This window comes from Callorhinus ursinus, unplaced genomic scaffold (assembly GCF_003265705.2).
Source record: "Callorhinus ursinus isolate GAN/ISIS: 27379988/994484 unplaced genomic scaffold, GSC_fseal_2.0 scaffold107, whole genome shotgun sequence".
Classification (NCBI taxonomy): domain Eukaryota; kingdom Metazoa; phylum Chordata; class Mammalia; order Carnivora; family Otariidae; genus Callorhinus; species Callorhinus ursinus.
Genome location: NW_027397169.1, coordinates 843,576 through 854,490, shown reverse-complemented (window position 1 = coordinate 854,490; position 10,915 = coordinate 843,576).

The window sequence follows — 10,915 nt, the reverse complement described above, 5'->3', positions numbered from 1 at the left end:
GAAGCCCCGGCCTTGCCTCTTACTGCTGGCCTCGGGCTTGTTACTGAAACTCTGAGCACCCTTGCTTCACCTGGGGAGTGGGGATGTGGGTGCTCCGTGACTCCCCAGATGTTACTACTCCAGCCTGGGCCCGGCTCCTGGCCAGAGCCCCTGCTATGTGCTGCAGGCCTCCTGGGGCTCCCGCTCACTGCCTTCACCACATGCTGTTCTGTGTGAAGTTCACTGGCACTAAATTCACACACATTGTTGTGTGGCCATCCATCTCCAGAACTTTCTCATCTGAAACCGAAACTCTGCCCCAATTAAACAAGGACCCCCCAGCCCCGGGCTCCCACCCTCTGCTCTCTGTCTCTGTGGATCGGACTCCTCTAGGGACCTCCTAGAAGTGGAATCCTACAGTATTTGACCTTGGGTGACTGGTTAGTTCACTACGTATGACGCCCTCAAGGTTCATCCATGTTGTAGCAGGTGTCAGAACGTCCTTCCTTTTTAGGACTACACGAGATTCCGCGATGTGGACGGACCACGGTGTGTTGCTCCATCCGTCCGTCAGTGGACCCTGGGGGAGCTTCCGTGTCTGGGGCTCTGTGGATGATGACTGCTGTGAACACGGATGTGTACATACCCAGTTCTGAGTCCCTGCTTTCACTTCCTCTGGGAGTGGACCCAGCTGCGGAATTGCCGGGTCATAGGTCATTCTAAGTTTAACTTTTTTTTTTAAAGATTTTATTTATTTATTTGAGAGAGAGAATGAGAGATAGAGAGCACGAGAGGGAAGAGGGTCAGAGGGAGAAGCAGACTCCCTGCCGAGCAGGGAGCCCGATGCGGGACTCGATCCCGGGACTCCAGGATCATGACCTGAGCCGAAGGCAGTCGCCTAACCAACTGAGCCACCCAGGCGCCCTAAGTTTAACTTTTTGAGGAATGATCACTTTTCCTCACAGTGGCTGCACCACTTCACCTGCCCACCAGCAACGCACCAGCTTTGGAAGGTCTTTGAGTGGCGAATCGTCAGAGCTGTGTTTCCAGAAGGGGACAGATGGCAGGGGACTGAAGAGAGACGATGAGGCCCAGGTTGGGGCAGGGGATGCCGGGGAGGATGGAGGGCACCTTGGTTGGCAGAGGTGACCAGGGAGGGGCATCTTCCCCGAGATGGGGTGCGGGGAAAGGAATAGGAGCAGGGGACGATGCTCGGCTCTGTTTTCGCCATGTTCAGTCTGAGGAGCTTCAGGGACCATTCGAGGGGAGATGGCAGGCGCTCTGGACATTTGGGGTGGGAACTTAAAGAGAGATTTGTACCGGGAACCAGTCTGGAGGCCCCAGGACGGCGGTGGAGATTGATGCCGCGGGGATGATGACATTGTCCAGAGAGGCTGTGCTGGGCAAGAACAGCCCTGGGGCTCATGTACATGCTGTCCCTAGATGCTTACCTGCAGCCCCACTCCTCGCCTTGCAATAGCCCAGAACCAGTTGAGATGGGTTGAGCACCCTAACTGTGATTCTACGGGCTTGGAGGGTGCTGCTCTTCAAGGCGGACTCAAGTAAAGCTGGAGCTGGGCTGGAGCTTCCCACAGTCCCCAGATAATATTGCTTTGCTGTGGCCGCCATAACCAAGTACCACAGGCTGCAGGGGCTTCCACAGCAGACCTCAGTTTCTCAGTTCCGGAGTCTTGGAAGTCAAAGATCAAGGTGGCGGCAGGCTTGGTTCCTCCTAAAACCTCTCCCCTTGGCTTGCAGGTGGTCATCTTCTACCCATGGCCTCACACAGTCTTCCATCTGTGCCTGTGTTCTAATCCCCTCACCTTCTAAGGACGTCAGACATAGTGGATCAGGGCCCACCCTACCGACCTCATTTTAACTTAATTACCTCTGTAGAGACGCTGTTTCCAAATACAGTCACATTCAGAGGCCCTAGGGTTCTTAGTACAAGCTGCTATAACAAAGTACCAGAGACCGAACGGCTTGTACACAACAGAAATTTATTTCTCACGCTGGTGCAAGCTGGATGTCTGAGATCAAGGTGCCAACATGGCGGGCTTGTGGGGAAGAGCTCTTCTGGGTTCCAGAGTGCCAACTTCTTGTACCCTCACTTGGCAGAGAGAGGATGAGAGATGTCTCTGGGGTTTCTCTTATAAGGGCACTCGCTAATCCCACTCGTGAGGACTCCACCCTCATGACGTAATTACCTCCCAGAGGCCCCATCGGATACCATTACACTGGGAGTTAGGATTTCAACATGTGAATTGAGGCAGGGGACACAAACCTTCAGTCCTTTGCACGGGGATTAGAATGTCAGTGTATGAATTGGGATGGCAGGGACACAGCCCAGTCCATAAGAGCAGGGAAGATATTTCCAGCGTGCTGAGGCAGTGTAGAGCACAGACCTGGGGTCAGACCACCTGATTCAAATGCCCAGTTTTCCAGTTCCTGGAATGTGTAAAGGAAAGACCCGTCTTTTCTGGACTTTGGGTCCCGTATGATTTTCCTACTGCTTCTGTAACTAATCATCACAACCTTGATGCTTCAAACAACACACATTTATCATTTTACAGTTCTGGAGGCCAGAAGTTGGAAATGGATCTCTCTGAGCTAAAATCCAGGTGTCTGCAGGGCTGCATTCCTTCTGGAGGCCCTAGAGGAGAATCTGTTATCTTGCCTTTCCAGCTTCTAGAGACACCGGCAGTCCTTGGCATGTGGCCCCATTCCCCACCTTTGAAGCCAGCGGTGGCCGGCTGTATCTTTCTCACACTGCATAGCTCTGACCTCTGCTTCCATCAACCTCTCCTTCCGTGATGCTGACCCTCCTGCCCCCTTCCTGCAGGGACCCTTGTGATAACATTGGGCCCACGTAGGTAATCCAAGATTATCTCAAGATCCTCAATGTAATCACTTCTGCAAAGTCCCTTTGGCCATGTAAGGGGACATAGTCACAGGTTCTGGAGACTAGGATGTGGGCATGTTTGGAGGGGGCGGGCATTATTTTGCCCAAGTACATGGGCTGAGCCAACAGGAGACCCTCAATAATTAGTCATTTTTTAAAAAATATACATGTATTTATTTTATTTTTTTAAGATTTTATTTATTTGTTTGAGAGAGAAACAGGGGTAGAGAGCATGAGCAGGGGGAGGAGCAGAATGAGAGGGAGAAACAGACTCCCCGTTGAGCAGGGACCTCGACATGGGGCTCCATCCCAGGACCCTGAGATCATGACCTGAGCTGAAGGCAGACGATCAACCGACTGAGCCACCCAGACACCCCTTTATTTATTTACTTGAGAGAGAGAGAGAGAGAGAGAGAGAGAGAGAGAGAGAGAATGAGCATGAGGAGCAGAGGGAGAGGGAGAGAGAATCTCAACCAGACTCCCCACTGAGCACAGAGCCCAACCCGGGGCTTGAGCTCATCACCCTGAGATCAGGACCTGATCCAAAACCAAAAGTAGGATGCTTAACCGACTGCGCCACCCAGGCACCTCTAATTAGCCATTTTTGACATTCTGACTATTCCTATCTGCAACACCAGCGCCTCGAGGCTAGGAAACTTCATCTCTTGTACCCCATTGTTGAATCGGTGGTTTCTCCCTTCTGGGAACTGGGTCTTAGGTGTCAGCACCATGGACAGCGAGAGAGCTGTCCCGGGTGCTGCAAAGGCCCCCTCGCTGGCTTCCCCTCGTAGCCCGCCCCCCAGGAGATCTCTAGGTTATGAGGGGCACATTAAGCTGAAAATTCAGTCCCAGCTTGCCTCTTGTCGACATCTCCACCCTAGTGGCCTCATACCACTCATGCTCTTCCAAATACACCACTCATGCTGTTTCAAATACACCAGATTCTTTTTCCCCTACTCTCCACAGATTCCTGCCTTGAATCCTTTATTCTTTACTCTTTACTCTTTGTGTAGCTGAATAACTCTATCTTTAAATACCACCTCTTCAGACTGTCCGAAGCTACTGTCTAAAGTAGCTTCCCCACCCCCACCTGCCCCATTTCCTTGCTTTTAAATCATGATCTCTAGGCACAGTTGTTTTACTTGTTTATTTAGTTGTTTATATCCGTCTGTATGAGACGTGCTTGAATGTTAGTTCCATCACCGGAGAAACCTTGCAGAGAAGAGCTCCTGGTTCATAGTAGCTGCTCAATAAATGTTTCTTGAATGAATTCAAGCTCTGAAGACCAATCAAAGATGCTTGAGATGTCTCCCACTCTCTAGGAATCTTGGAAACCCACCCTGAAACCACATCATTTCCCCTTTCCTTTAAGTACAGATGGACACCATCAGCAGCAATGACAATAATGAATTTATGGAGAAATTGCTATATATCAGGACTTGTGTTGATGCAGGTGTGTTCTCTCTGAATTCTCACAGCTCTGTGGAGTACATATTATCATCCCATTTTATAGGAGAGAAAACCAAGGCTCATGAGGGGGTTAAGTTACACAGTTGTTAAGAGATGGAGCCAGGATTCATATTCACAAGCTTACTCACTACCCAGTGCTATTTCTCCGAGGAAATTTCCATTATAGGCTGTAGTCCTGGGGGCAGCACTTAATCCTCAAGATAGAAGTCCTCCATGGACCTAGAAGAAGCCCTCTGATCACTAGAGACTACCTCTAAGGTGCCCCAAGTCTTGACAACTTATAGTGGCATTAACATTTCCTACCTTCTCTCACTGATCCTGGGCGGGATGGGACCCTGGGCACCTTGAAGCTGGAATGGAGCCTGTTATGGGCTAGATTGTGCCCCCCTCCCAAATTTATATGTTGAAGTCCTAAATACCGGGACCACAGGATGTGACTGTATTTGGAAATAAGTGTTTTAAAGAGGAAATTAAGCCAGAATTAATCTAACTGGTGTCCTTATAAAAGGGGAAATTTGGACACTAAGATACATGGAGGGAAGACAATGAAGACACAGGGAGAACATCATTTGCAAGGCTAAGGAATGCCTGAGACCCCCAGAAGCTAGGAAAAAGGCATAAAACAGATTCTTCCTCACAACGCTCAGAAGAATCAACCCTGTTAACACCTTGATCTCTGACTTCCAGCCTCCAGAACTGTGAGACAAGAAATTTCTCTTCTTTAAGGCACCTTGTCTGTGGTCTTTTGTTATGGAAGCCCTACCAAACTAATATAAAGCCCTTGGCTGGACCCAGGTACCAAGATGTGGTTGGGTTGGTGTATCAGTCAAGATAAATCAGATTATGCGGCTGTAACAAGTGACTCCAAAGTCTTGGGGGCCTAAAACTATACAAAATTAATTTTTTGCTCTCAAGTTGTATCTGTCACAGATCATCTAGGGATTCTTTCCCATGTGCCCCACTCCTCACCCCAGGTGATGAAGCAACCACTATCTGGAATGTTTCAGATCACTGTAGCAGGGGGAAGAAATCTCTGGGGGGCCCTGTGCAGCAATTACATACTCTGACCCAGAAATGACACATTTCTGCTCACTTCCCATGGCCAGAACAAGTCACATGGACCTACTCAAACATGAGAGGGCAGGAAAGAGCAGCCCTACCCTGCGCCAAAAAAAAAAAAAAAAAGAGAGAGCATTGGAAATATTTGGTGAATGTCACTCATCATTTAACAGAATTAGTTGGGCTCCCACTGGAGTTTCTTGGGCTGTCCAGGCTACTTCTCCCTGGTTCTAGAGCTTAAGGCTCAGCTAATGCTAAAAATCTTGGGGTTCCAGTGAAGGCCTGGATTTTAGGTCAGGGGGCCTGCCCTGCAGCTCACAGGAGCTGACCAAGAGGAGTGGGATCAGAGGAGACTGATGGAGCCAGACTTACAAGGAACTTTGCTTCACATGTTTCTGGCTAGATCTCTGAAAACAACCATATAGAGGTCAGACCCCAGGACGTCTGGAAAGCTGGTTAAAGGGTCTCTCTTATATAGAATGGTCTCCTAGTTATCTCTCCCTCTCCCAAATGAAAACAGATGTCCACCAAAATCTTGTACACAGAAGTTTATAGTATCATACTCATAATAGCCAATCAAATACCCTTCAACTGATGAATGAATGAACAGATTGTTATAGCCACACAATGGAATACTATTTGGCCACAAAAGAGAAGTGAAGTATTGCCACATGATACAATGTGGATGAAACTTGAAAGCATTATGCTGAATGAAAGAATGTATTAATGTGATGACTTGATATATATATATACACACACACATCGTGAAAGGATCCCCATTGAGTTATTTAACATGTCCCTCACCTCATATATTTATCCCCCCTCTTTTTTTGTGAGTACATTTAAGTTTTACTCTTGGCAAATGTCAATAATACAATACAGTGTTATCAACTATAGTCATCATGTTGTAGATCAGATCCCTAGACCTTATTCATCTTTTTTTTTAAAGATTTTTTATTTGTTTATTTGACAGAGAGAGAGATAGCGAGAGCAGGAACACAAGCAGGGGGAGTGGGAGAGGGAGAAGCAGGCCTCCCGCCGAGCAGGGAGCCCGAGGCTGGGCTCGATCCCAGGACCCTGGGATCATGACCTGAGCCGAAGGCAGACGCTTAACGACTGAGCCACCCAGGCGCCCCGACCTTATTCATCTTATAACTGAAAGTTTGTGCCCTTTTACCAACCTTTCCCTATTTTTCCATCTCCCAGCCCCTGGCAACCACTTTTCTATTCTCTGTTTCTATGAAGTCAACTTCCCCCCCACCGCCCGATTCCACATGTAAGTGATGCCTTACAGTGTTTGTCTTTCTCTGTCTGACTTATTTTGCTTAGAATAATGCCCTGCAGTTTCATTCATGTTGTTGCAAATGACAGGATTTCTTTCTTTTTACTTTAGTTTTTTAAAGGTTTTATTTATTTATTTGTCAGAGAGAGAGATCACAAGCAGGGGGAACAGCCAGCAGAGGGAGAAACAGACTCCCTGCTGAGCAAGGAGCCCAATGCAGGACTTGATCCCAGGAGCCACTCAGGTGCCCCCCATCTCAGAAATTCAGAAATTCTTTCTTTTTAAAGGCCAAATAAGGGATGCCTGGGTGGCTCAGTCAGTTAAGCAGCTGCCTTCAGCTCAGGTCATGATACCAGAGTCTTGAGATTGAATACACTGAAGCCCACTGAACTGTACACTTTCCATGGGTGAATTGCATGGCATGTGAATTAGATCCACAGACTTGAGTGGGAACCTTTGGGAGCGAAAGATTTAGGGTAATTCAAAACGGGGACCTGGATTTTCTCAGAGTTGGGGGAGATTTTGCCCCTCTCCAGCCAGGTAACTTCCTTTTCTCACCTGGGTCTTTTACATAATTTTAGTCCCTGACTCAAAGGGTTGCTTTGTGATTAAAATATGATGAAACAAAATTCCTTACAAGAGGACACACACAGGGGCGCCTGGGTGGCTCAGTCGTTAAGCATCTGCCTTCGGCTCAGGTCTTGATCCCAGGGTCTTGGGATCCCGCCCCACATCGGGCTCCCTGCTCGGCGGGAAGTCTGCTTCTCCCTCTCCCACTCCCCCTGCTTGTGTTCCCTCTCTCGCTGTGTCTCTCTCTGTCAAATAAATAAATAAAATCTTTAAAAAAAAAAAAAAAACAAGAGGACACACACACACACACACACACACACACACACACACACACACCGCTTTCCTGGATCAGCTTCTTATTTCTCTGCCACCAGGGGGCGATCCTGCTGTGATATTTGGGTGTCTGGTGCCAGTCGTGAAGATTTCAGGGGTGGAGCTTTCTACTGTGGACTGAGGGAGCCTTAAGTGTGGGCAGCAGTTCGCTAACTCTTTGCTTTCTTTTGTCCTTTATGGTTAAACAACGTGCACTGGGGAGGGGGTGCTTTTTCTCATTATAAAATGATGACTGGTGTGTTTAAAAGGCGAAAGATTTATGCGATCTGAAGAGAAACCAGAGTGTTACTGGTGTGTTTAAAATAAATAAAGCATAGGGGCGCCTGGGTGGCTCAGTCGTTAGGCGTCTGCTTTCGGCTCAGGTCATGATCCCAGGGTCCGGGGATCGAGCCCCGCAACGGGCTCCCCGCTCTGCGGGAAGTCTGCTTCTCCCTCTCCTACTCCCCCTGCCCGTGTTTCCTCTCTCTCTGTCAAATAAAAAATAAGATTTTATTTATTTGACAGAGAGAGGCACAGCGAGAGAGGGAACACAAGCAGGGGGAGTGGGAGAGGGAGAAGCAGGCTTCCCGCGGAGCCCGATGCGGGGCTCGATCCCAGGATCCCCGGATCATGACCTGAGCCAAAAGCAGATGCTTAACGACTGAGCCACCCAGGCACCCACTCTATGTTCAGTTTAAATGACCCGTTTTTGCTTTTATTGATACTCAGAGCTGTGAAAGAAAAGGTGGACAGATCTGATGACATGAAAACATGTCATCATGAATAAAGACAAAAGACCAACCCAAGCAACAGCCTGGAAGGAATATTTGCAATATAAAGTATAGGCAAAGTGCAGATAATTTCTAATGTTTATGGAATGCTTACTGCATCCTGGGCACTGTTCCAGGTGCTTTCTGTGTAAAAAGTAATTTAATCCTCAACCCTATGAGATACATACCATTATTATCTTTACAAATGAGAACCAGAGACACAGAGAGGTTAAGTGACTTGCTCAAGATCACGCAGCAGAGCCTGAATCAGAGCAGCTTGGCCCCAGGGTCCATACTCCTAACCTTACATCAGTATGCCTCCTTATATAGTCCAGGTTGGCAGCCACACTATGTAAACAGGCTAGACACAGGGGTGCGTGGATTGGATGGAGCCCTGAGTCGGGAGTCCTGTTGAGCAGGGAGCCTGCTTCTCCCTCTCGCTCTGCTCTTCCCCACCCTGCTTGCGCTCTCTCTCACTCTTACATAAAGTCTTTAAAACAAAAAACAAACAGGCTAGACATATAAAGAGCAAATGAATAAATAAGTAACAACAACAACATGCTTAGTCTCACTAGTAATGGGACAAATTTTAATTCTTATTCTTTCATTTAGCAAATGTTAAAAATACCAAAAACATCAAGTCTTATGGAGAATTGGATGAATAATGAGCGTCGCCACACTGTTGGGCAGGGGAAGCATAAATTGTTGAAACTTTTTGGGAAGGGATTTGGCTATGGTGGAACAAAATATTTAAAGCAACTAACCTTGGACCCTGCCACTCTCCATGCAACAATTGAGCCTATAAGTACATATGCCTAACGACGGGTGCTCATCACGATCTGGCTTGCAATGATGCCATTGCTTGTAAAAGTGAAACATGGCAAACAGTCTCCATGACTGACAATAGGGGCATAGTTAGACAAATTAGGGCATGGCATGCTATGAGAACGCTCTGTAGCCATTAAAAAGAATGAGACAGACCTATATTCACTGACATGGAAAAATCCCTCCATACCTTGCTCCATGGGAAAAAACAAACAAACAAACACATAATATTGAGGACAGTATGAGTGCATTTATGCCAGAGAATGGACGCAAGTATGTAGCCAGACAGCTTGGAAATCTCTTCCAGACAATTGACAGTGGGTCCCTCTTAGAAAGAAGAGGCAGGGTGAGAGTTTAAGGGGGAATTTCTGTATTTTTTACTTTTCTGTTATTTGAGGCTTTTACAATAAAGTTGTATTATTTAGATGATTTTTTGCAGCCCCAGAATATATCTTGTTAAATATTCTTTTAAAGCATGACACCTCCCCCTCTCCCCTGCCCCCATGGCTGCATAATTATTTAACCTGTCCTTTCCTGCTGGGTTGTTTGGAACTTTCCACTGTTATACAGGAAACTGGGATACATATCCTTGTATGTTAATCTCTGTGCCTTTGTGGTGAATTCCTTATGCTACTCCCAATTCATTAGTGAAGAAATGAATGAACAAGCACATATTTATTGTTTCCCTGCTTGTGTTCTTACAAAAATATCTCAGATGTAGAAATACTTGACAAGTTGCCCTGGAAAAGATGGTACACACCCCCGGGAATGGATGCAAAGTCTTGCTTCTTAGAACACTTGAAAACACTAGGCAGGATTACAATTTTAAAATATCTATGATTGAAAACAGAATGGCTCACATCCATATAGTGATATTGTGTGCCAGGTTCCATTCTAAGTGTTTCAAAGCAATTTTTTAAAATTTAATGTTTTAATTTATTGTGTGCAACAATCCTACTTTGCTCTTCACTTTATAAGTAAACTGAGGCAGAGGATGATGAAGTGACTCGGTCAGTGGTCTGACTTTTTAAATAAGAAACTCAGAGGGGTGCCTGGGTGGCTCAGTCGGTGAAGGGTCTGCCTTTGGGTCAGGTCATGATCCCAGGTCCTGGGATCGAGCCCCGCATCGGGCTCCCTGCTCAGCAGGGGAGTCTGCCACTCCCTTTTCCTGTGTTCCTTTCCCCCACTCCTGCACGTGCTCACTCTCAAACTCTAGGTGGAATGGTTTGAGGCTCTGATTTTGTGACCTAATATCAATGTGTTCTTAACTTCTTTTTTAAGATTGTATTTTTAAGTAATCTCTACAGCCAACATGGGCTCAAACCTACAACCCCAAGATCAAGAGTTGCATGCTCTACTGACTACCAGTCAGGCCCCCCCTTAACTTTTTCTATAAAGGGTCAGTTAGTAAATATTTTTGGCTTTGCAGGCCATGCAGTTTTTGTTGTGACTACCCAACCCTGCCATCATAACTCAAAAGCAATCAGACATCATGTAAATCAGTGGACATGACTGTGTTCCAATAGAACTTTATTGATGGACACATGAATTTTTTTTTTAGGGGCGCCTGGGTGGCTCAGTTGGTTAAATGTCTGCCTTCGGCTCAGGTCATGATCCCAGGATCCTGGGATCCGGTCCCGTATCGGGCTCCTTGCTCAAGTGGGGAGTCTGCTTCTCCCTCTGCCTGCTACTCCCCCTAGGTGAGTTCACTCTCTCTCTCTGACAAATAAATAAATAAAATCTTTA